The sequence below is a fragment of the Oryctolagus cuniculus genome, chromosome 12 (assembly GCF_964237555.1).
Source record: "Oryctolagus cuniculus chromosome 12, mOryCun1.1, whole genome shotgun sequence".
In the NCBI taxonomy this organism is placed as follows: domain Eukaryota; kingdom Metazoa; phylum Chordata; class Mammalia; order Lagomorpha; family Leporidae; genus Oryctolagus; species Oryctolagus cuniculus.
In genome coordinates, this window is record NC_091443.1 from 59,451,362 (window position 1) to 59,475,950 (window position 24,589).

Below are 24,589 nucleotides of genomic sequence, written 5' to 3' on the forward strand. Positions count from 1 at the left end.
CAGCATATGCTCACAAAAACATAGATAGAAATAACCACTTCTCAATTATCAACAAAGCAATTACTCCACATTCACTAACTAGAAAGCTCTGAACACTAAATTGGTGTTGTAGCTCCCCTATTGCTCAAGTTATTTGAAAATGGAACTACTGTAGTATTTAGATTTCTCTGTTGTTCTAGATAGTTGTCATGGCTAAACTGTGCTACACTTTCATACTAAGTAAAATTGTTTTTATATTCTTGAACAAGTATCAGTTTATAGATTTATGTAGATTATACAGAGAGAAAATGAATATTATATACCTAATATCCATACATGTATTTATACATTTACATGGGTAAATAAATTAATTAACTCATTTCTACTTTATATAGGCTGTCAAAATATGCCATTTTTACTACTCCCACAACAGAATAAATTTATTACTCATCTTGATGATGTGATAGTAACATCGGGTTAAGAGAATCAGAAAACAGGTGGAAGAAATAAAACTAAGAAATGAAAATCTATTCTGAACAATCCCATGATTGTCCATCAGTGCAGTCATTTTGAAAAAATAGCCTGTGGGTGAAATTGTTAGCACCATATGTTTTTGAATACCGAAGTGTTGTCTAAGGAAATTAATGGAAAAAAATTAACTTTAATCCCAAGATTATTTTGAATTGGCAGATGCATCCATAATATTAATAACCTTTCTCCTTTAATACTTTACTGAATCTGAAAATAACTATTTATACAGTTCAAATTAATTTTGTCAGTTATCATACTTATTGCAAAAAAAAAGAAGCTTCTAAAGTACTTATCTTCAATCCAAAAATATGAGTTCTGATTTTTTGATGTTTGTGTTACTAACACTATTAAGCATTCATAAATCATATTTTACATTTCTCGTTCCCTCAATGACTCTTTAAAGAAAATTTTGGTGATATCATAGATAAATGTAAACTTCAGGATCATTTCCTAGAATTAGCATTGAATCACAGTAGAAAACATTTAATAATTTATTTTAATTACTTGGTATAAAGGCAGAAAGTTAACAGGAGATGACTGACGATGCACATCAGTGTTTGATTAAATAGACATAATATTTATAATAATTCATGTCCTAATACTGCATTCTGAGAAAGCATCAGAAGAAATAATACGGAATCCAAAATGCATTTTCACACAGCGTTAGTGTTCACATCAGTCAACCATCACGTGGTTTGGGAGTTGTATAAATTTTGATACATCAGTTTGAACAAATTTCTTATTTTCAATACTTTCGAGGATTGAAAGGCATCATATTTATTAAGCTTATCCATGTGCAATATAATGAGGATATAAAAATGTTTACTAGAAAGTGGTATACTATTCACATGAACAATGCTTATTAATCAGACAAGTAGAACATCAGCAAATAGAACTGCGGCATGGTTTGGGCAAGTCCATCAACCACCCTTGGTTGCAGTAATTTCATGTGTAAAGTAGGGGACATGAATTGGTGTATTTGCCAGGCCTCTCTAAACAGAAAAGCTTTATGAATATTCTATCAATTTCTTTCCATAAATTAAATTTTGTTTGAGGGTATATTTGTACTAAAATAGAAAGTTTAAAAATTTCAGAAATATTTTTGCATTTCAAATTATTTTCATTTTTCCATTTGTACTTCCCAATTACAAATTTACCTAAAGCAGGTAATAAATAAGTCTATTTTCTCTTACCACTTATTTTACATATAATTATGCTTTTACATTTTCTATTCTATTGCTATTCATATCATTTTACTCAGTATAAAGTCAGTTCATTGAGAACAATATCCATATCTAATTTTTGTGTAGTTATTCATTGCATGTAGCAAAGTGCTTTGCTCATAAGATGCATCCATTAAGTATTTTTTAATAATTTTATGTCAGCTAAGGGTATCAAGTTAGTGTAAACCCCACTGTCTGCTTTTCCCAGCCACTGCTACACTCACTGAGGCCATTCTGTGGATGTAGCGTAATGTGACATTCAGATCGGAGAGTTCCTCCATTTTCGCTTTCCTTTCATTGCTCTACCCCATTTCTGAAATCATCTGCTCTTGCTTTCTACCCTCTTGGCTTCGAGAACTGGTTCACCCTCCTTGTTTTGTTCCATTTAGTTTTGGCAACTGTTCTCAGACTGTTTACCTTGTGTACTGACCTTGGAAACCCCTAAGATTTGCCTCTGCTAATTGCCTCCGCCTTCTTTGGCTCCAAATTCTAAATCATTGCCCAGACCAAGCCTGAGACACCACCTGCCCCATCTCATGAAAAGGAGATCATATTTGATTTCTTTGGACAATATCCATCTAATCAGGTTCATCCAAAACCCAGATTTATTTCTAATGGGCATTTGAAACCCAAACTGCAATAACGTTAAAAAGTTTCTAGCTGTGAAACAGGAGAAAACATTCATTCTATCCCAGTAACAAGTGCCTACAATGGTAAGAAAGCAGTAAAGGAAAGGATGCCCTTCTTAATTTGTCATGTGAAGAACATGAAAAAATAATTAAGAATTAGGAGGATAAAGTATGACTGAATTATGGAACTCTGTAGTGGAAAGAATTGCAGAAATTTAAATAAACAGAAACTGTAATTTAAAAAAAAAAACTCACTCAAACATAAATCTCCCTCGTAAAATATTTCTGATACATGATCATTCAGACTCTGTTTTAGGAGATCCAAGAATAAAGAGCTAATTCAGTCAATATCTTGGGAATTCTATATTTAATGGAACTCTACATTTTCACAATTTCCACGATGTTTATCAAAAAAATCTTCTTTCTTCTCCATGAGATAATTCTTTAAATATTGTGAAATAACCATGACAGTCCCCACTACCACTCTCATCTTTGTGTGCATGTGTGTATACACATCCATGTGTATGGCTAATTATAAAATGGATTAATACTGAGGCAAGAACCCTACATATGAGGATACTTCCAAAAGTTTATGGAAAACTAAATTAAAAAATATATTTCTGTTGGTACAAAAAAATTGAAATCCATTAAGTTTTGTTGTAACTCTCATTTCCATGTATTTTTGAAAGACCCCTCATATTATATCCTTCCCACAAGTATTGAAGTTACTGTTGACTCCACTGTGGGTTCCAGTGTAATTTCTCAGAATGTGATTTCTAACACATACTAACAACGTGACCTTTAAGCCTGAATTTTAAAATGGGATTCGAGATACCCCCCTCACAATGGTGTTGAGAAGCTTAAGTGAATTAAAGTCTCTTGTGAGGATTAAGTAAATAAAGTACAGAAAGCACAGGATAGTTAACAAATGGGGAATGTCATTAACCATCAGCATTAACTGCCTTCAAGCCAGTCATCCTGAATCTACCATTTGTGTAAATAATTTAATATTCATATAATATTCATGTTAAAACAGACATTTGGTATAACAATCGAAACCAAAAGTAGAATTATGAGATAATGTGAAGAAGAAAGATAAAGATAGCATTTGGTGGGTATCTGTTGAATTTTTTATTTGCATAGCATTTTAATTGTTTATGTAGATTATGTTCATCCAATTTGTATTCTGGGTTTTTAGCATTAACACACAAGCATCTTACCATGTTGTTGGAACCTTTTCTATCTAAGTTTCATTTTGATTAATTCATAATATTTCATCAAGAGAATATATCATAATTATAGTAACATCTCATCTGGAGTTTTGCTTATTATAAACATTTCATTATTATAAACAGCTCTATAGGAAACATGTTTTTTTTCACAAAAATTCCTGTTTTCAGTTTTTATTAGCATAGAAGCTCAGATATTTTAAAGAGATAATATTGATAAACATATTTCCAGTTGATATAAACCAATATGCAAAATTTTTATGTACATATTTTACATTTGGGATGTGTCTGTTACTATAAATGTCATTGTGTTGATTTGAGGATTCCAAAGTTTTAATATGTCTCTCACAGTTCTGCAACTTTTACAAACATGATGTGTGTTTGCATAAGTCTTTGTTCAAGTTATTTACATAAACTATGAGGAAGTAGTATCCAGGAGAGACACTTTAGCGTATCACTGGAAACACTATTCCAGTTTGATACTGCTCCACTGATCAAATTCTGGGACTACTATTTAAACAGCTATGGATGTACTAACTATACTATTATTTCATCTTTCTGTCTATGCTATCAATAATAAAATGGTGAAATTCCTCCCAATAGGTTAGCACAGACAAATTCAATTTATATAAGTTCAAATAAGTAAATGAAATTTGAAAGAATAGAGGGAAAATTTGAAAACAAACATTTTATAATAGTTATTAGTAGGTAATATGAATTCACAATTGATCTGTCTCACTTCAATTCCCTAGACATCTAATTATACCTAGCCCTACATATCTTGTGTGAATCTACATGGAAATACTAATGACCTTGGCAAAAATTTGGATTTATTGTTATAAAAATAAAAGCATACAAATTTATGGTTAACTAATTTGTTTCCATATATAAAATCATGGGGGGTTGCATGGTTGGATTGACAGGAACATAATGTCCAAAATATTTATAGTCCAATGCTTTTATGGCCAAGAGTACATTGTCCTCTGTGCTTTAAATTTTACTTGTAGGTTGACAGGAGAGTCTTTCCAAAATTAAGAATTAGTTCTCATATTTTAGTTCCTTTTTAAAAATTATTTATTTATTTATTTATTTAATTGAAAGTCAGAGAGGCAGAGAGGCAGAGAGGCAGAGAGGGGAGGTGGTCTTCTATTTGCTGGTTCACTCCCAAAATGGCTGCCACAGTCGGAGCTGAGCCTATCCAAAGCCAAGAGCCTGGAGCTTCTTCTGGGTCTTCCACATGGGTGCAGGGGCCCAAGGACTTGGGTCATCTTCTTTCCAGGCCATTGGCAAAGAGTTGGACCAGAAGTGGAGCAGCTGGGACCCAAACTAGTGCTCATATGGGATGCTGGCACTGCAGGTGGCAGCTTTACTCGATATGCCACAGCATCACCCCTCCCATGTGTTAGTTCTGACTACTCTATTATGGCAGCATTGTTTTGTTCCACTGCTTAATAACTTAAATGTTTCAATGGATATATTGAATTCTAAACAAGTATAATTCACATAATAGAAAAAAACAGAAGTGAAATTAGACCTTAAATGCTGATTTATCACCAAAATGATATTTATTCCCTTTCAAAATGCTACCAAAAATAATTTTTTTGACAGGCAGAGTGGACAGTGAAAGAGAGAGAGAGAGAGAAAGGTCTTCCTTTGCCGTTGGTTCACCCTCCAATGGCCGCCGCGGCCGGCGCGCTGCCACCTGCGCACTGCACTGATCCAATGGCAGGAGCCAGGTGCTTATCCTGGTCTCCCATGGGGTGCAGGGTCCAAGGACTTGGGCCATCCTCCACTGCACTCCCTGGCCACAGCAGAGAGCTGGCCTGGAAGAGGGGCAACGGGGACAGAATCCAGCGCCCTGACCGGGACTAGAACCCGGTGTGCTGGCGCCGCAAGGCGGAGGATTAGCCTAGGGAGCCGCGGCGCCGGCCACCAAAAATAATTTTAAAAGCATTACTTATAGGGGCCAGCACTGTGGCATAGAAGATTAAGCCTCTTAACCTTAAGCCTCTGCCTGCAGCACTGGCATCCCATATGGGTAGGCATCAAGTCCAACTGTTCTACTTCCAATCCAGCTCCCTGCTAATGCACCTGGGAAAGCAGTGGAAGAAGGCCCCAGTGCTTGGGTCTCTGCATCCACGTGGGAGATCCAGCAGAAGCTCTTGGCTGCTGGCTTCAGCCTGGTCCAGCCCTGGCCATTATGGTCATTTGAGGAGTAAACCAGCAGATAGAAGATCTCGCCCTCTCTCTGTCATTCTCCTTCTTTATCCTTGCCTTCGAATGAAAAAATAAATCTTTACTTTTAAAAAAAAGCATTATTTATGATAAATAAAACAAGCTTAACAAAGTTAAGAGGGAATCTTCCTTATCTTTCTGATGTTTGGAACCACAGCCTCCTTGTCCAGGAGGCTACAAGAACCATACAATTTTTCTTATGTCTATTTATTTATTTTTTTTTCTTTTTTGGCCAGGCAGAGTTAGACAGTGAGAGAGAGAGACAGAGAGACAGTGAGAGAGAGAGAGAGAAAGGTCTTCCTTCCATTGGTTCACTCCCCCTAATGGCTGCTACAGCCGGCGCTGCACAGATCCAAAGCCAGGAGCCAGGTACTTCCTCCAGGTCTCCCATGTGGGTAAAGGGACCCAAACACTTGGGCCATCCTCTGCTGCCCTCCCAGGCCACAGCAGAGAGCTGGACTGGAAGAGGAGCAACTGGGACTAGTACCTGGCACCCCAACCAGGACTAGAACCTGGGGTGCCGGCGCCACAGGCCGAGGATTAGCCAAGTGAGTCACAGTGCCAGCCCTTATGTCTATTTCTTATTTTAATTTGTTTTCATACTGATTTCCCTTTAGTTTATTATCTAGAAATAATGGTTTCTCATAAAGTGTCTCCTACACAGAGTTATCATGATAGTACATTAAAAAGGGAAAAAGTAGGGGCCAACACTATGGCGTAGTAGGTTAAGCCTCCACCTGCAGCACTGGCATCCCATATAGGCACTGGTTCTTGTCCCAGCTGTTCCTCTTCAACCCAGCTCTCTCCTTATGGCCTGGGAAAGCATCACAAGATGGCCCAAGTGCTTGGGTCCCTGAACCCACATGGGAGACCAAGAAGAAGCTCCTGGCTCCTGGCTTCAGATCACCCCAGCTCTGGCCATTGTGGCCATTTGAAGAGTGAACCAGCAGATGGACGACCTTTCCCTCTGTCTCTCCCTCACTCTGTATGTAATTCTGTCTCTCAAATAAATAAATAAAAAGAACTTCTCTTTAAATAAAAAAAAGGAAAATTGAATTGGCTTGGGTAATTTATGTAAAAACTTCACATCATTTTTAAAGCTTTTTAAAAAGATACATTTATTTTTTTGAAAAATAAAGTGAAGTGGGGGTGGGCGGGGGGAATCTTCCATCTGCTGGTTCATTCCTCAAATGCCCATAACAGTCAAGGCTGCATCAGGCCAAAGCCAGGAGCCAGGAACACCACCTGGGTCTCCTACATGGATGTCAGGCACCAAGATCTTGGGCCGTCATCCACTGCTTTCCCTAGAGCATCAGCAGGAAGCTGGATCAGAAGCAGAGTGGCCAGGACTCAAACTGGCACTCAATTATGGGATGCAGGCATCCTAAGCAGTGGCCCAGCCTACTGCACCACAATGCCCAGACCTAAATGACTAAGAAACACATTAGCAACATTAATACAGACTATCTTTGGATGACAAGAGAGACTGCAAAATTAGGCAAAACAAAGGCAGATTTTTAGTTGTAATTATGTCCTTGTTATCCATAACAGAGTAAACAAGCGTTTATACACTGAAGAATCTGCTTATGAAGAAAAGAAGATAAGTTCAGACAAGAAACTAAAACATCTTGAGTATCTACTCTGTGCCTGCTTTTACAGTTACCATTATTTTTAATTCTGACAAAATGCTACAAATTAGGTAGAACTAGAAACTCTCAGGAGCTGAGCTACTTTCCCAAGGCTTCATAGGCTGTAAGTGTCACAACTAACCCCAGCATCAAGATTCAAGGTCTCTCTTGTCTATTATGCTGTCTTTCAGCTGCCTATAGCTGACTCCCTTTAACTATTGGTAAGATACTGGGCAATATCTTAAGACATTTAAAAATATTTCCATGAAACATATCAGTCCTATTCTTTTTTTAATATTTATTAATTTATTTGAAAGGCAGAGTTACAGAGAGGTAGAGGCAGAGAGAGAAAGAGAGAGAGGTCTTCCATCCGCTGATTTATTCCCCAGATGGCCGCAATGGCCAGAGCTGTGCTTATCCAAAGCCAAGAGCCAGGAGCTTCTCCGGGGTCTCAAATGTGAGTGCAAGGGCCCAAGGACTTGGGCCATCTTCCACAGCTTTCCTAGGCTATAGCAGAGAGCTGGATGGGAAGTGGAGCAGTTGGGACTCAAACCGGCGCCCATATGGGATGCCAGCACTGCAGCACTGCAGGCTTTACCTGCTATGCCACAGCACCAGCCCCATTTCCTATTATTCTTGTTATTAAAAATAATAATATTGAGCTTAACAATGAATTCATTTTGAGTCTTAAGTTGCCTCTCACAGAACCCTAAATACTATTTAGAATACAATTTGACACTGAGTTTCTCCGGAATCAGAGGAACATCAAGATTGGTCTGCAACCTTTCTCTGAGGTCTGAGGTACCCTAAATCTTTTTTTTTTTTTTTTTTTGTACAAGATTAGGAGGAAAAGTCAATTCCACATTCAATGTAATTGGCACAAAGTAATAGAATTCTAAACAAATTCTTCTTAAATAAAAACTGACAGAATCAAGAATGAAAGAGGCAGGTTATTTTTAATTCTGCTCCTCTTTGTTCTAATCTTTCTCTGTTGCTTTATTGGCCTGGCCTCTTCTTATTTATTTAACAAATACACATCATGTATTTACTGTATCTCTAGAATTTTGCTGAGATCATTTGCTAGGTTCTAGTAAAATAAGCTAGTGGGTCCAGCGCTGTGGTGTAGCAGGTAAAGCTGTGACCTGCAGTGCCGGCATCCCATATGAGCACTGGTTCGAGACCCTGCTGCTCCACTTCCCATCCAGCTCTCAGCTATGGCCTGGGAAAGCAGTAGAAGATGGTCCAAGTCATTGGGCCCCTGCACCCGCGTGGGAGACCCGGAAGAAGCTCCTGGCTCCTGGCTTCAGATCAGCTCAGCTCTGGACATTGCAGCCATATGGGGAGTGAACCAGTGGATGGAAGACCTCTCTCTCTGCCTCTCCTCTCTCTGTGTAACTCTGATTTTCGAACATAAATAAATCTTTAAAAGAATAAAAAATAATGTATTGTTCAACACATTGTTACCATTTATCAGGAAAGCTTAGTAGGAACAAAGAATAGAAAAGTTATTTTAAAAGAAATATAAAAAGAATAGCGATTGATCCATTAACCAACTCTTATCTAAGAGAGAAGCTAAATTTAGAGGTATAACAATTAAGCATGGCAAGAACACCACAAAAACCGTATCATGTTTTCATTTAACATTGTTCTTGAAATGTTCACTATTTTCAAGAAGATATAAAACAATAATAAGATGCTACTGTGAGAATAGATGTCAGAATTATGATAATTTACAATGGATATGGATATAAACCTGGTACCTGACCACACAAGAGATCATCAAAAAAGTTACCATTAATACAAGAACTCAGTGAAACGACTAAATATAAGATTATTTTCAGCTCTGCATTTTGGAAACTTTTCACCTATAAAAGAGTTGGATGACTAGTAAATGAACATCTGTTTTTTTTTTAACTTTTATTTAATGAATATAAATTTCCAAAGTACAGAATATGGATTACAATGGCTTCCCCCCATAACGTCCCTCCCACCCACAACCCTCCCCTTATCCACTCCCTCTCCCCTTCCATTCACATCAAAATTCATTTTCTATTCTCTTTATATACAGAAGATCAGTTTAGCATACATTAAGTAAAGATTTCAACAGTTTGCTCCCACACAGAAACATAAAGTGAAAAATACTGTTTGAGAACTAGTTATAGCATTAAATCTCAATGTACAGCACACTAAGGACAAAGATCCTACATGAGGAGTAAGTGCACAGTGACTCCTGTTGTTGACTTAACAAATTGACACTCTTGTTTATGGCATCAGTAATCACCCTAGGCTCTTGTCATGAGCTGCCAAGGCTATGGAAGCCCCATGAGTTCACTTACTCTGATCATATTTAGACAAGGCCATGGTCAAAGTGGAAGTTCTCTCCTCCCTTCAGAGAAAGGTACCTCCTTCTTTGATGACCCGTTCTTTCCACTGGGATCTCACCCGTGGAGATCTTTCATTTAGGTTTTTTTTTTCCCCCAGAGTGTCTTGGCTTTCCATGCCTGAAATACTCTCATGGGCATTTCAGCCGGATCCGCATGCCTTAAGGGCTGATTCTGAGACCAGAGTGCTGTTAGGACATTTGCCATTCTATGGGTCAGCTGTGTATCTCACTTCCCATGTTGGATCGTTCTCTCCCTTTTTGATTCTATCAGCTAGTATTTGCAGACACTATTCTTGTTTATGTGATCCCTTTGGTTCTTAGTCCTATCATTATGATCAATTGTGAACAGAAATTGATCACTGGGACTAGTGAGATGGCATTGGTACATGCCACCTCGATGGGATTGAATTCGAATCCCCTGGCATGTTTCTAACTCTACCGTTTGAGGTAAGTCAGCTTGAGCATGTCCCGAATTGCACATCTCTTCCCTCTCTTATTCCCACTCTTATATTTAGCAGCGATCACTTTTCAGTTAAGTTTCAGCACTTAAGAAGAATTGTGTATTGATTACAGTATTCAACCAAAATCTGTTTTTAAAAATTTTATCAGTTAAAATGTTGTCGCAATTGCTTTTTCTCCCATTTAATAGCCATTTCTACATGTGTGTGCGTGCTTTCCTCTTTTTATTTTTTTGATGAAGACTTTTAGAAAAATTTAAAGACATTGAAACATTCTATCCCTAAAATTTCAGTATGCATATGAGTATTTAAAAGACATATCTTTGGGGCCAGCACTGTGACATAGAGAGTTAAGCTGCTGCCTGCAGTGCCATCGCATATGGGCATCAGTTCAAGTCCCGGCAGCTCCACTTCCCATCCAGCTCCCTGTTGATGTGCCTAGGAGGGCAGCGGAGGATGACCCAAGTACTTTGGTTCCTGCCACTCATATGGGAGTTCCAGAAGAAACTCCTGGCTCCTGGTTTTGCCATGGCCCAGTCCCAGCCATTGTGGCCATTTGGGAAGTGATCCAGAAGATGAAAGATGGAAGATAGCTGTGTGTGTGTGTGTGTGTGTGTGTGCCTTTCAAATAAAGAATAGATCTTAAAAAAATATCTCCTTGTAGGTAAGCAATTACCTGTTAGAAGACATAACGTAAAACATTATCTTTGGCAATATCAACATAAAATAATGTCTTAATCACTTAGGGTTGTTTAACATTTTCAATGTTGATCAGAATGGACTATCAGACAAGAATCAAAAATATAGTTTGGGGCCAGCACCGTGGCTCACTAGGTTAATCCTCTGCCTGCGGCACCAGCATCCCATATGGGCACCAGATTCTGGTCCCGGTTGCCCCTCTTCCAGTCCAGCTCTCTGCTGTGGCCTGGGAGGGCAATGGAGGATGGCCCAAGTGCTGGGACCCTGCACCCACATGGGAGACCAGGAAGAAGCACCTGGCTCTTGGCTTCAGATCGGCACAGAGCCAGCTGTAGCAGCCATTTGGGGGGTGAACCAACGGAGGGAAGGCCTTTCTCTCTCTCTCTCTCTCACTGTCTATCTGTCAAATAAATTTAAATATATATATATATATTTGTGTGTGTGTGTGTATATAGTTTAGGAAAGAAAATTAATTTGTTAGGTCTTCTAGTGTAACAGAGGTCATAAATATTATTCTAAAAATATGAGTCCCGTTCCATCATTGCAACTTATTTCACCTCTGAAGGATAATGTAATGTCTCAGAGATTAAGTTTCCTCATGTATTAATAGACATGAAAATACCTGTCCTACAGGGCTATCTGAAGATTCCAGATAAACCAGTCTAAGAATACAGCATAATGCCCAGGCAATGAAGAAAAATTCAACATATATTTAGAAGTTATTGTTTAGCTCTTCAAGATTATAATAAATCTAGGTCCAAAATAAATTTCAGCTCTATATAAATGGTTATTACCAAACGCATATAATAATTTTAATTATAAAATAAGAAAAATGAATAAACTATAAAAAGATTATATAAACTAAAATGTTTAGAGGATACATTTATTAATTTGAGAAGCAGAGAATCAAAGAGAGGGAGAGACAAACACAAAGAGAGTTAGAGAGAGAGAGAGAGAGAGAGATCTTCCATTCACTAGTTCACTCCCCAAATGGTTCTAACAGCTGTTGCTGGACCAGAGTGAAGCCAGGAGCTAGGAACGCCACTCTGGTCTCCCACATGGGTGGCAAATGCCAGGCACTTAGTCAGCCTCTGCTGTCTTCCCAGGAGCATTAGTGGGCAGCTAGATAGTAAGTAGAGCAGCCAGGACTTGAACTGGCATTGTGATCTGAGATGCTGGCATTGTAAGCATTAGTTTACCCTGTACAACTCTGTCTCCAGTATCATAAAAAATTAATAGAATCTCTGTGGTAGACATTTTATCTTATGCAATAAATTATAAAGTTCATGGTTAAAATTCTACAAGAAAACCTATCTGAATATTAATAACAGTTGTCTTCAGTCTGTACTCTGATGTAGCATATGGGGGGAGGACAGCCACCACAGCACAGCACAGGGTTAGGATAAAGATGAAAGCCGGAATGGACCAAAGGATGGTAGATTTACATACCCTTGGGTTTTTCACTTCTTTCTGTTGGCAGAAAGGAGCAATACATTCATCACTGTGTAAACATTTTGATGGATGGATGGATGGATGGATGGATGGACTGAAATTAAGAATTTTAAGCTGGTGGGAAATACGATGAGAATTCTGACAACTGTAGAAAGTGTGGACTGGTAGGAAAGATTCAGAAGAGACATTGGAAATTTTAGCACAGATTATAAATGGTGAAGCCCACTTGGTGAATCAAGAGTAAATCAAGCTAAGAGGCTATGTCAAATAATCTAACACATGTTGGAAGCCACACTATAACATCAGTCCCTTAATTCTTTTATAGTGCCTCTGGTTGACTACAGTTGTGTATTTTATCACTAATGTTCACTAAGAAAGTCTAGTACCAGCATGTCAATTGTTTTGTCTGTTTAGTACCTAGACAATGCTTGGCATAAGAGGGAAAATAGAAAGTTATGCAGAGAGGTAACCAGACAGGAAATGAAAGAAGAAAGCTGACACAGGAAAAAGAAAAGGTGATAATGAAAAAGGAAAGGGAGTGCAAAGTGAAAGAGAAGACAGGCAGGAATAAGTAAATGGAAAAAAAACACATAGTAACAACTTACATATTTTTATGGGTAATAAGAAGGGATGAAGAATTTTCAAGATACTTGTGATTGAAATAGTGCTTATTCACGTGATGAAAAGCACCAGAGATTTTTCACTTATGGTAATGATTTGCAGTTAATCCCTACTAAGTTTCCTCTTGCTGTTTTCTCATCCCCATTTCTTTAGCTTTTAGAAAGTGGATCCATCAGCAGATGGACTTCCAACATTTGGAGGATGTATCATTGCTGTTAGTTTGCTCACATAGGTTCACGGCCACTTCTGGACTCTGTAGTGCGCGGCCTTCTCACTTGTCTTCAATCCTGGAGCACAAACAACAAACTTCCCATTCTAGCCAAACTATTTATTATGCTATTTGAATTTTTATTTTAAGTAACACAACTTAAACGGATATTTTAAATAAACAACTTAAACTTGGTCAGTACCAAGGGGCCAATCCCGCTATTCTTTGCTCAAGGCAACATAATCAGATCCACTGCATCTCCATTTACTTAACTATAACTCCCCATTCAAAGGGATGAACAAAAATATCTCCTTGCCTACTGGGAATGACATTTTTGGAAAGGTGATATTTTTATCTATCCAAATAATCAGCTAAGAAAATATAGATTATCTCTTCAGATTAAAAAAAATAAAAAGTTTATTTTCATGAGCTACATTGACCACATCATTTACTAGTGTTGGCAAAGATGATGCACCTAATGAGTAAAAATTAAAATTAGTGTTGTCCCTTAAGAGGTTATTATTTATGTATACAATGCAGTTGAGGAATTGTTTATTACAGCTTGGTAAATATTTTTGAAGACTTGTTTTGACAGAAGCTGTGTTTCTTCTGAGAGAGGTTTATGGATGTTATTGCAGCCTAGCATATGCAAATCAGTGGAATTTCCAGTAGTTGGAAAAAGATAATCAGAGATAATCAGACATGAAGTTGTGCACAAAATACAATGAAAACATACAAGTTTTGCCATTAAAATTGCATATGGATATAAAGGAAAGTCACTATTTCTTTTACAGCATATTTTCCCGTTGCCTCTATAAGACAGTTCAATCTATTGTACATGTGTGCTCTTGTTCAAGAAAATATAAACAGAATCCTAAGTCTCCAAAAGGTACAAATTAAGAGGATAATTGTGCCCAATCCAAAAGGATTTTTTAAAAAGATTTATTTATTTATTTATAAAACAGAATTACAGAGAGGGAGAGATAGGAAGGGGAGAGAGACAGGGAGAGGAGGAGAGGAGGAGAGGGAGAGAGGGAGAGAGAGAGAGAGAGGGAGAGAAGAAGAGAGGGAGAGAGGGAGAGAGAGATGTTCCATCTCCCACTCCCCAAATAGCCACAATGGCTGGGGCTGGGCCAGACCAAAACCAAGAGCCTGAAACTCCATTTGGATCTCCCACATACTTGGCTGGGCCCTAAGCAATTGGCCATCTTCCACTGCTTTCCCAAGAGCATTAGCAGAGAGCTAGATAAGAAACGGAGCAGCTGGGACACGAACTGGCACCCATTTGGTATGCCAGTGTGTCACAGGCAGTGGTTAAACACACTTTACCACAATGCTGGCCCCCCTAAAAGGTTTTTAACATGTCATTTTCAATAGATAGCTCTCTTGGTGCATGTAAAATATTATTTGGCATATATGAAATCTATCAAAATCACATTAGGCAAAGTGAAGTATACTGATAAATAGAATTTAAAGGATATGATCAAAATGAATTCCACAGAATTATGAAAATAAACTACCTTAAAACTTGCTCATTTTTAAATTTTTTTATTTCTATAAGGTGAACAAATTTCTTGTATTTCATATAAACAGACTTAGACGCGTAGTGATACTTCCCATCCTACCTGCCCTCCTACCCACACTCTCACCTTTCCTCCTCCTTCCTTTCTATTCTTTCTTTTAATTTTAACAATGGCATACTTGCAGTTCATTTCATAATCATAAACTTAACCCTTCATTAAGTAAAAAATCCAACAAATAGAAGAAAGAAACACTGTTCCTCAAGAGTAGAAAGGGCTGTAAACAAGAATCAAATTTCAAAATGTCAATTTCACTCATAACATTACATTTTTTTGGACTCTGCTAGTTACCACAGATCAGGAAAAACAGATATTTGTCTTTTTTGAGATGGGCTTACTTCACTAAGTATAATGGTTTCCAGTTGAATCCATTTTGTTGCAAAAGACAGGATTTCATTCTTTTTATGGCTGGTTAGTATTCCATACTGTATACATACTACATTTTCTTTATCTGTCCTCAGTTGATGAACATCTGGGTGGATTCCATATCTTAGCTATTGTGAATTGAGCTGCAATACACATGGAGGTGCAGACAACTCTTTCATATGCTGATTTAATTTCGTTTGGTTAAGATTTTCAGGAGTGGGATAGCTGAGTCATAGTAGCTTTTCAGATTTCTGAGGAATCTACATCCAGTCATCTATAATGGCAGTACTAGTTTACACTCCCACCAACAATGGATTAGGATACGTTTTTCCCCACGTCTTCACCAGCATTTATTGTTTTGTTTGTTTGTTTTTGGATAATAGCTATTCTAACTGGGATAAGGTGAAACCTCATCGTGACATTGATTTGCATTTTCCTGATGGCTAGTGATCCTGAGCATTTTTTTCATGTGTCTGTTGACCATTTGAATTTCTGCTTTTGAAAAATGCCTGTTCAGATCCTTTGCCCATTTCTTAACTGGATTGTTTTGTTATTATTGTGTTTCTTGAGCTCTTTATAGATGCTGGATATTAATCCTTTATCAGTTGCACAGTCTGCAAATAATTCTCCTATTCTGTTTGTTGCCTCTTTACTTTGTTGAGTGTTTCCTTTGCAGTGCAGAAGATTCTTAGCTTGATGTAATCCCATTTGTCTATTTTTGTTTTGACTGTGCTCCAGAGGTCCTTTCCAAGTCTTTGCCTATGCCAATGTCTTGCCGAGTTTCCCCTAAAGTTTTCCTTTAGCAATTTGATTGTATCAGGTTGTAGATTTAGATTCTTGATCCATTGTGAGTTGATCTTTGAAGAAGATGTAAGGTAGAGGCCTTGCTTCATACTTCTGGCTGCAGAGATCCAATTTTCCCAGCACCATTTGTTGAGGTGATTGTCCTTTCTCCAGGGATTGATTTTAGCTCCTTTGTCAAAGATAAATTGGTCATAGATGCATGGTTGATTTCTGGGGTTTCTATCTGTTCCATTGGTCTACATATCTATTTTTGTATCAGGCTGTTTAGATTATAACTGCCTTGTATAATGTATTGAAATCTGGTATTGTGATGTCTCTGGCTTTGTTTTTGTTATTTAAGATTACGTTAGCTATTCAGGGTCTCAAGTTTCCATATGAATTTTAGTAGCATTTTTTCTAGATCATCTGTATTTTGATTGAGATTACATTGAATTTGAAAACTTATGAATTTTTGAATCTCAAGTCATACCCTTGATAATTGAACAAGAAAGCCAAGTACTAATCTGAATTTGCATGTAGACTTCAGGAGAAAAATCACTATTCTCTTCCTACATAATTGAAAGATTATTGGATTATTAGCCAGATTATTGACCATGGCACATTGATAACAGCTTTCAACTCCATGCTAAAGATGTTTTATTCTTTAAGTCTAACATAAGGTTTGTGACATGGAGCACTTAAAAACCTTTTTTTAAATAGCAGTAGTTCTCCAAATGTAGTTCTCAGAATAGCTGCATCAACATCTCTTGGGAACTTGTTAGAAATGCAGAACAAAAAGCTCCACCTCTGAGTGAATCAGAAACTCGGGGGACAGGGGCCAGAAACCTGTGGTTTCATAAACCCTCCTGGAAATTCTGGTGCATGCTTATATGTCAGAACCACTGATGTAAACTACCAAAAGACTTGATAAATGCATGCCTCTGTTTACTATGGCAGTTACAAGTCTTTAATATAAGAGAGATAGCAAAGCAAGGCAGGAAAATAACAGAGCTGAGAAAAGGCAGGGGGAAAAAAGGGAGAGTAGTCACTCATAAAAGATCTACAAAATATTACACAGCAATCAAAATGAATATACAATATGGGTATTAGCCCACCATCATAATAATTCAAAAATAACTAAATAAAACATGATTATTTTGAAATGTTAAAATAACTAAAATTGAGATATACTTTTTAGCAATATAGTTAAATCAGGTAAAATTGTATAAGAAGAAAAGGAAAAGTACAAGTGACAGTAGTCTTGGGATTGTAGTTATGTTAAGTAAGAGAAGATTGGGTGAGGGGACTGAAGAGCACCACATATCCAGAGAGAAGTTTTTTTGGAAGCTTTGAGTTTTGGCTTAATAACCAAGTCATGACTGATCATCCAACTTATTGCATCAATGAGTGAGTGAAAGAAGAATGAATGAATGAACTCAGAGGGTTATGAGTAGACTAATGATGACCAAGGATTATGGGTATGCAATTTTTATGCACATGATGTCCATTTAAATATTCTGAAATCACAGAATAGTCACTTGAAAGTAATCATAATGAAAAAATAAAAGTTTATCATTATAATTGTTATTGAGTCAACAGAACCTTACATAGAACCTCTCTTAGAAGACAGCTTTGTCTCTGAGTTGTTTATATTTAATAAAAACATGGAAGCTATAAGAAAGCCTAGTGTTTGGCAAGACCGAAAAAAATAAAATGTGTCTTGTAGACTTTGCCATGCCATTTTTTTTACACTACCTTGCTTCCCCTTATTCTCCTATGCTTAGATTTTTCAAGACTCTTATTTGTGGAGGGTGGGAGTGGAGGAATCACTTCCCTCAGCAATTCTAAATACAATTTGATGGTACTTACCACTGCCATCAAACCTGACCTAGTCTATGTCATATTGGCCAAGGCACTTCCTCTGCTGCATAATAACGGGTAGCAATTATTCAAATGTACTAATTAATTAATCCTTGCTAACAAGCTAGCTACTGGTTAACTACTCTCAAAGTGGGCAGTATAACTTAGATAAAATATATAGCTTCTTGAGAGACCTTTCATGTTACATCAATATTTAGAATTTAAACTTGGGGCCAGCACTGTGGTACAGTGGGTTAAAGCCCTAACTTCTATCAACGGGAACCCGTATGGGCAACTGTTCTAGTCCAAGATGCTCTACTTCCTATCCAGTTCCCTGCTAATGCTCCTGGGAAAGCAGCAGAGGATGACCCAAGGGGCCCCTGCTCCCATGTGGGAAACCCAGAAGAAGCTCCTAGTTTTGGATCGGCTCAGCCCTGGCCATTGAGGCCATTTGGGGAGTGAATCAGCAAATGCAAGACAGCTCTCTCTATATCCTTCTCTCCCTCTTTCTCTATACCTCTCTAACTCTGCCTTTCAAATAAATAAAATAAATCTTTAAAAAAAAAAAAAAAGAACTTGTGGCATTCCATAGAGGAAAGTATACTGATCAGATGGACTTTTATTTCAAAGCACACCACCTGAAGACCACACTACCTTATTTATATGTGAGATGGACCAGGTAGGCACATTTCATTTGTAAAGGTAATTTTTAAAAGATGCATATTTTGCCTAGGTGGTGGCGGGGCTGAAATAATTGATTTTAGGAGACTTAAATAATCACAGGCCAGTGGGACCAAGAATGTTATTTCCATATTTACCTTTTTTCCCATTAGGCCTTAAGTTAAGGATTTACCAAGATTCTGTTTCTCAAGCAACATGTAAAAAGAGAGGTCAGAATTCATTAAAATGATTATCCAAAGAAACCCAAATTTAGATGAAACATTATTTTAAAAAAAATTAATTAGACTTCCATTTTCCTTTTACCCAGTGCAGTGAAAGGATTAGGTACTGGATATGCACAGATCGGAAATGAGATAGAGATACACAAGGCTAGGGACACAAACAGAGACATTGATGGAGAAAGAGAGAGAGAGAGAGAAAGAGAGAGAGATATTACCTGCATATGTGTAGAAAATGTAATTATACGGACTTTCAAAGAAGAATTCCAACAGGGTAGGTAAGTAGCAACTTTTTTTCCCAACTAACATGAAGCAAAAACACTAAATGAATTTAGTTCAACACTTTGCACAAAAGGAGACCATACCTCTGCACCAAGACCAAACAGTCAGACTCTCAAGAAAAATATGCACCACCTAAGAATATACTTATGGTAAAAAATTCTTAGCAGATGAAACCAAACTTTGAAGCGGCATGGTCATGCACTGCTCCCATTAGAAGAAAAAGAAAGTTTGATCATTTATTCACAGGCACAGTTTTGAGGCAGATACCAATAAAAAGTTAATGAGAAAATTCAGAACCTCATAAAAAGCTATAAAAGAACATCCTGTCCCACATGAAAACACCATGCATATCCGCTGTGTTGGGGACACATTATATGTCTGAGAGGCTAGAAATAATGCATAAAACAAGCTGCTGCTATGTGAAATTACACATATTCAGCAGCCTGGATATCCACAATATTTAAGGCACCTTAATCACAGAATTTTTGGTGAGAACACCATCAAATGGAACTCAAAAGTTTACTGTTCATGATTTCTTATTAGACTTAATTTATAAGGGATGCCAATGAAACTGTTTCAGATGTTCAAAAAAATTTAAGCCTGCTCTAACACATCTTTCCAGCTTCAACCCACTATCCAGTCATGACAACACTCCACAAATGGGTGCCAAAATCTGTATTAGTTGTCTATGGCTGGGTAACAATGTATCCCAAAACAAAGTTTAGTGGTTTAAAACAACATTTATCATCTTAACTGATTCTGAGGTTAGAAAACCAGGTGTGGCTTAGCTAATATCTGGCTCAAAGTTTCTCACAGTAGTGCCATCAAAGTGTCAGCAAGGACTTCATTTTAAGGCTGGAAGATCTACTTCCAAGCTCGCTCAAGTGGCTGGTGCCAGCCCTCAGGTCTTCACTGGCCACTGGCCAAAAGCATCAGCTGCTAGCCATATGACTGCTCCACCATGGCAGCTTGATTCCCTCAGGGGAGAGGGAGAGAGAGAAATAGGAACCAAGAAAAAGACAGAAGTCACAATCTCTTTATAAGCCAACCTGAGAAGTGGCATCTCATCACTTTTGCAGTACTCTACTCATTAGAAAGAAGTCAAAAGGTCTAAAGACAGGTGTAGGCACATTACATAAAGGCATGAATATTAAGAATGTGGGTACCTTAAGGAGCCATTTTATAAGTTGCTTACCACAGTTATCTTCCTACTCTAAACAAATTAGTCATCTGTTTTTAATTGCCTGAAAATTCCAAAAATTTATAGATGGTTGATTATATCTCAGTGTTTTGAATATACCTAGATTTCTAATTAAATGTAAAGCATTATATCTATAGAGTGTAATAAGATCATGAAAAGGGGGGAGTCTATCTACAGAGTCACGGGTCATGTGAAGGGGGTCCCTAACAGTATCTAGAAAGTAAGGGAAGATGTCCCTGAAAAAAATGAAGGACAGTGAAGTTAGTGATGCACACATGGAAGTCTAGATGCAGGCAGAAATGATTTTAGAAAACAGAAGAGCATAGAGGAATCATGGACAGAACCTCACCTGTTTCTTGGCCACCATATTTTCTTTTCTGTGTCCATCTTTTGTGCTGTGATCTATTAACTGATTATAATAGTTTTTTGGACAGATTTGTTCACTTTAATCTACTTACAAAATCTAAAACTTAGTGAGTTTGGATCCCCTATGACTTGAAGATGAAGAAGAATAGGGGGAGGAGGAAACAGAGGGGGAGCAAGAGTGGTGAGGCAGAGAAACATGCTGGGGAAAGGAAGTTTCAAAGTATTCCTTCATCTTTGGTTTTGAAAGAGACTGTACAGGTATATGAGAGGATCTTTGCAGAGTAAAGCACTACATTCACTTCAGAGTTAATCAAATTTGAGTTTAATTCATGGTCAGTAATATTCAATCAAAGTATCAAGTAAAGGAGCTGTTGGAAATCAGAATCAGAACCCCTGCATGGAAATAAAAACAAAACATGGAGATTGGCCAGCATACAGAAGATGGACAAGAGCAAGGCTATTTTAGGTCACAAAGATAAAGGTGAAGTTATAAACTGTAGTGAAAGTCCAGCGATCCCAGTTCCTTGAAGATGGAAAGAATGTCTGAAGGTTTTCCTACACTAGCTTTTTAATATTTTGGGTGTTGATGGTATTTCTGTCTTTATTTGAATGTAGTTCACAGATGAGACCCTTCCAGTGCAGGTTACCTACTTACTCATATAGTTGTGATACAGAAACATGTCTGAATGGATAGGTTACATAATCAAAAGGGAATGTATTCACTTAAATTTTTATACCTACTGACACACAGATCAACTTTAAGTGAGAGGGACACAGACATACTTGCTTAACTGCTGCTGCTTATTTTTAAAGATGGAACATATTGGTGCCAGCTCTGTGACATAAAGGGTTAAGCCACCACCTGCAGAACTAGTATCCTATATGGGCACTGGCTCGTGTACTGGTTGTTCCACTTCAAATCCAGCTCCCTCTTAAAGCACCTGGGAAAGTAGTGAAAGGTGGCCCAAGTTCTTGGGCACCTGCCACCAATGTGGGAGTCCCAGAGTAAGGTCCTGGATCCTGGCTTCAGCTTGGCCCAACCCCAGCCATTGTGACCATCTGGGGAGTGAACCAGTGAATGGAAGATCTCTCTCTGCCTCTCCTTCTCTCTGTATCTCTGCCTTTCAAATAAATAAATAAATCTTCTTTAAAAATATGGAACATATAAATTTATAGATATATGGATAAGATCGACAGATGAGAAAATGGTCTTTATCACACTATGGACTCATTAAAGTTGCTGTTGAAGTTGCTATCTATAGTATCTCATATTGCTCCTGGCTCTCAGAATCTATTGTTAGTTGTTTAAAGAAAAGCCATTCCGGGGCTGGCACTGTGGCATAGTGGATAGAGCTGCCGCCTGCAGTGCCAGCATCCCATATAGGAGTCAATTCAAGTCCCAACTGCTCTACTTCTGATCCAGCTCTCTGCTGTGGCCTGGGAAGGCAGTGAAGGATGGCCCAAGTCTTTGGGCCCCTGTGCCCACATGGGAGACCTGGAGGAAGTTCCTGGCTCCTGGATACGTATCGGCTCAGCTCTGGCCATTGCAGCCAGTTGGGGAGTAAACCAGCAGATCAGCGGATGGAGGATCTCTCTCTCTCCCTCTTTCCCTCTCTCCCTCTCTCCCTCTCCCTCTCTTCTCTCTGTGTAACTCTGATCTTCAAATAAATAAATCTTAAAAAAAAGAAAAGCCATTCAAGCATTTTTGACAAATTCATATCAAGTTATCAAGCTTATGTGATTTTATGTATACTCACGCATCACAATTCTGTTGTGTGGTTTAAAATATATCTGAGGATATTCTCTCTATTTTAGTTTTATTTATTTGAAAGGCAGAGCTATAGAGAGAGAGAGGGATAGAGGGAGGGAGATCTTCCATTCACTGGTTCACTCCCCAAATGGCCTCTATGGCCAGGGGCTGGGCCCAGCTGAATCCAGGAGCCAGGAGCTTCATCCAGGTGTCCCACACAGGTGCGGGGGCCAAAAGATTTGGGCCATCTTCTGCTTTTTCCAAGTGCATTAGCAGGGAGCTAGACCAGAAGTGGAGCAGCCAGGACTTGAACCAAAACTCATATGGGATGCTGGCATCACAGGCAGTGGCTTAACCCATTACCCCACAACCCCAACCTCAGGATGTTCTTAATATATTTATTTTAACCAATCCTGCTTGTAACTGTATTACTTCAGGTCACCATATCAGTCAAATATGTATCCATCCAACAAATACTTCATAAGTTGTTGCTTATTATGTGCTGGGAATGTTAGATTCTGAAACTACAAAGATAAATTGATTGCATACAATGCCTTAAACTCAGACCTTTCCTCATAGTGGAAATAACCAGTAACATTGCTTTCGAGCTATTCTTCATTTATCGGTCTTAATGAAGTTGTGCCATTAGCCAAAGCAGTTGAAATCTACACTAACCCATGCTTCAAGAACGCTGTCCACACTACATAGAAGTTTATGCATGACCTTTAGTTTATTTTCATAGCTATTCTTTGATGTATTGAGATAAAGTGTTTTGGGGTTGGTGTATTTTGCAAAAGGCCTCCATGTCCTTACTGTGTCCTAAGCATGACTCTGAAAAATAGTTGACTAACACTAACCTTATTTTTTTATCCTTTGGAAATGGCAACAGAAGCACCACCAATGTTAAGATCCCTGATCAGTTTATCAGTTTATCTTGAAGAACTTCGGAGAGTCATCTGATTTACCCAGCAGCTACTACAGTGCTAGACCACTCACAATGTAAGAAACTGTCATTAAGGTGAATGTGAGTGAGCTGGGCCTTGTGACGCAAGGAGGCAAGGTTATTTGGGGGAAATACGCCCAGGTTACCAACAATCCTGAAAATGATGGATGCATAAATGCAGTCTTACTTGTTTGATAACAGTAACTTCTAATCATTATTGAAGACTACAAACTAAGTGGGAAAACTGTCTTTACTATGATTTTTCTGAATACTGCCAAACAGCCTTCATGTCTGCAGTCAGCAAGAGAATTATTTTAAGGTGTAAAAAACATTAAAAAGATGCACTTTTACTGACTGTTCTTTATTGGAGTCTGCTTAAGGTTTACACGTTAATAAAATGTGAATAATTAAAGCAAAAAAAAAAAAAGAAACTGGGAGAGAGAGAAGGCCACCACACTGTTTCCTATTTTCAATCTCTATGCAGTGAGGGTCTTCAGTGAAGTCCTAAAGCTTTCCTCCGTCCTACCTATATACTCTGCAATAGGCATCACATCGAAAGGCATCACCAGCACTCTCATGCGGTTGGATTCTGAACAATTAGCCTACTCTTGTTTCTCACCCTGAATTCTATATTCTCTTCAATACAGCTAGTGTTTTTCATATTAGCAACTCTCCCATTTGGGTCTTCATCTAGCTATCCAAAACTGAGTATCGGTACCAGTGTTCCAGTGTAGCCCTGCATTTCCCCAGGTTATACTGCATCTAGACAGCTTTTTTGGGCACAACTGTTAATAACTGCCGTATCCCACTGGGTTACTCATGAACCACCTGGTGGAGCCAAAAAACATCTACTACCTCTTACCCAGAGTGTAACACATGGACCAGTCAGAGTGGGGGTTTTGTCACTATAAGGATCATAGTTTTTTAAAAAAAAATTCAAATTTATACAATGCCATAGTTAAGAGGAAAAGCAGATCTTGTCCATAAGTTCACTTAATGCTATTCAAAAACTTTTAATATTTATTTCATTGAGTATACTGCTTTTTGGAAAACAACCAATTCAGAAAGTAGTTCAAAGTTTAGTTACAAGATAAACTAACAGCTAAGCTAAGCTATTACTTTGTAGAGTCAATAAAAAAAGAGATAAACTATATTATTTCCACAGTCTACATGGTCTGCCTCAACAATGCCAGATCAATAATAAAACATTTTTACTTAAGCTTCCCCCTCCTTTCCTCTCTCTACTTATGAAATTTTATCCCACTATGGAAATCTCCTTGGAAT

At 38.0% G+C, this 24,589-nt stretch overlaps 1 long non-coding RNA gene across 4 annotated transcripts in view; it reads right to left on the reverse strand.

Annotated features, from left to right (window-relative positions):
- The window catches only part of LOC108178272 (uncharacterized), a 280,046-nt gene that overhangs the window by 164,378 nt on the left and 91,079 nt on the right, over window positions 1-24,589 (reverse strand). The gene's annotated exons all lie outside the window — the stretch shown is intronic.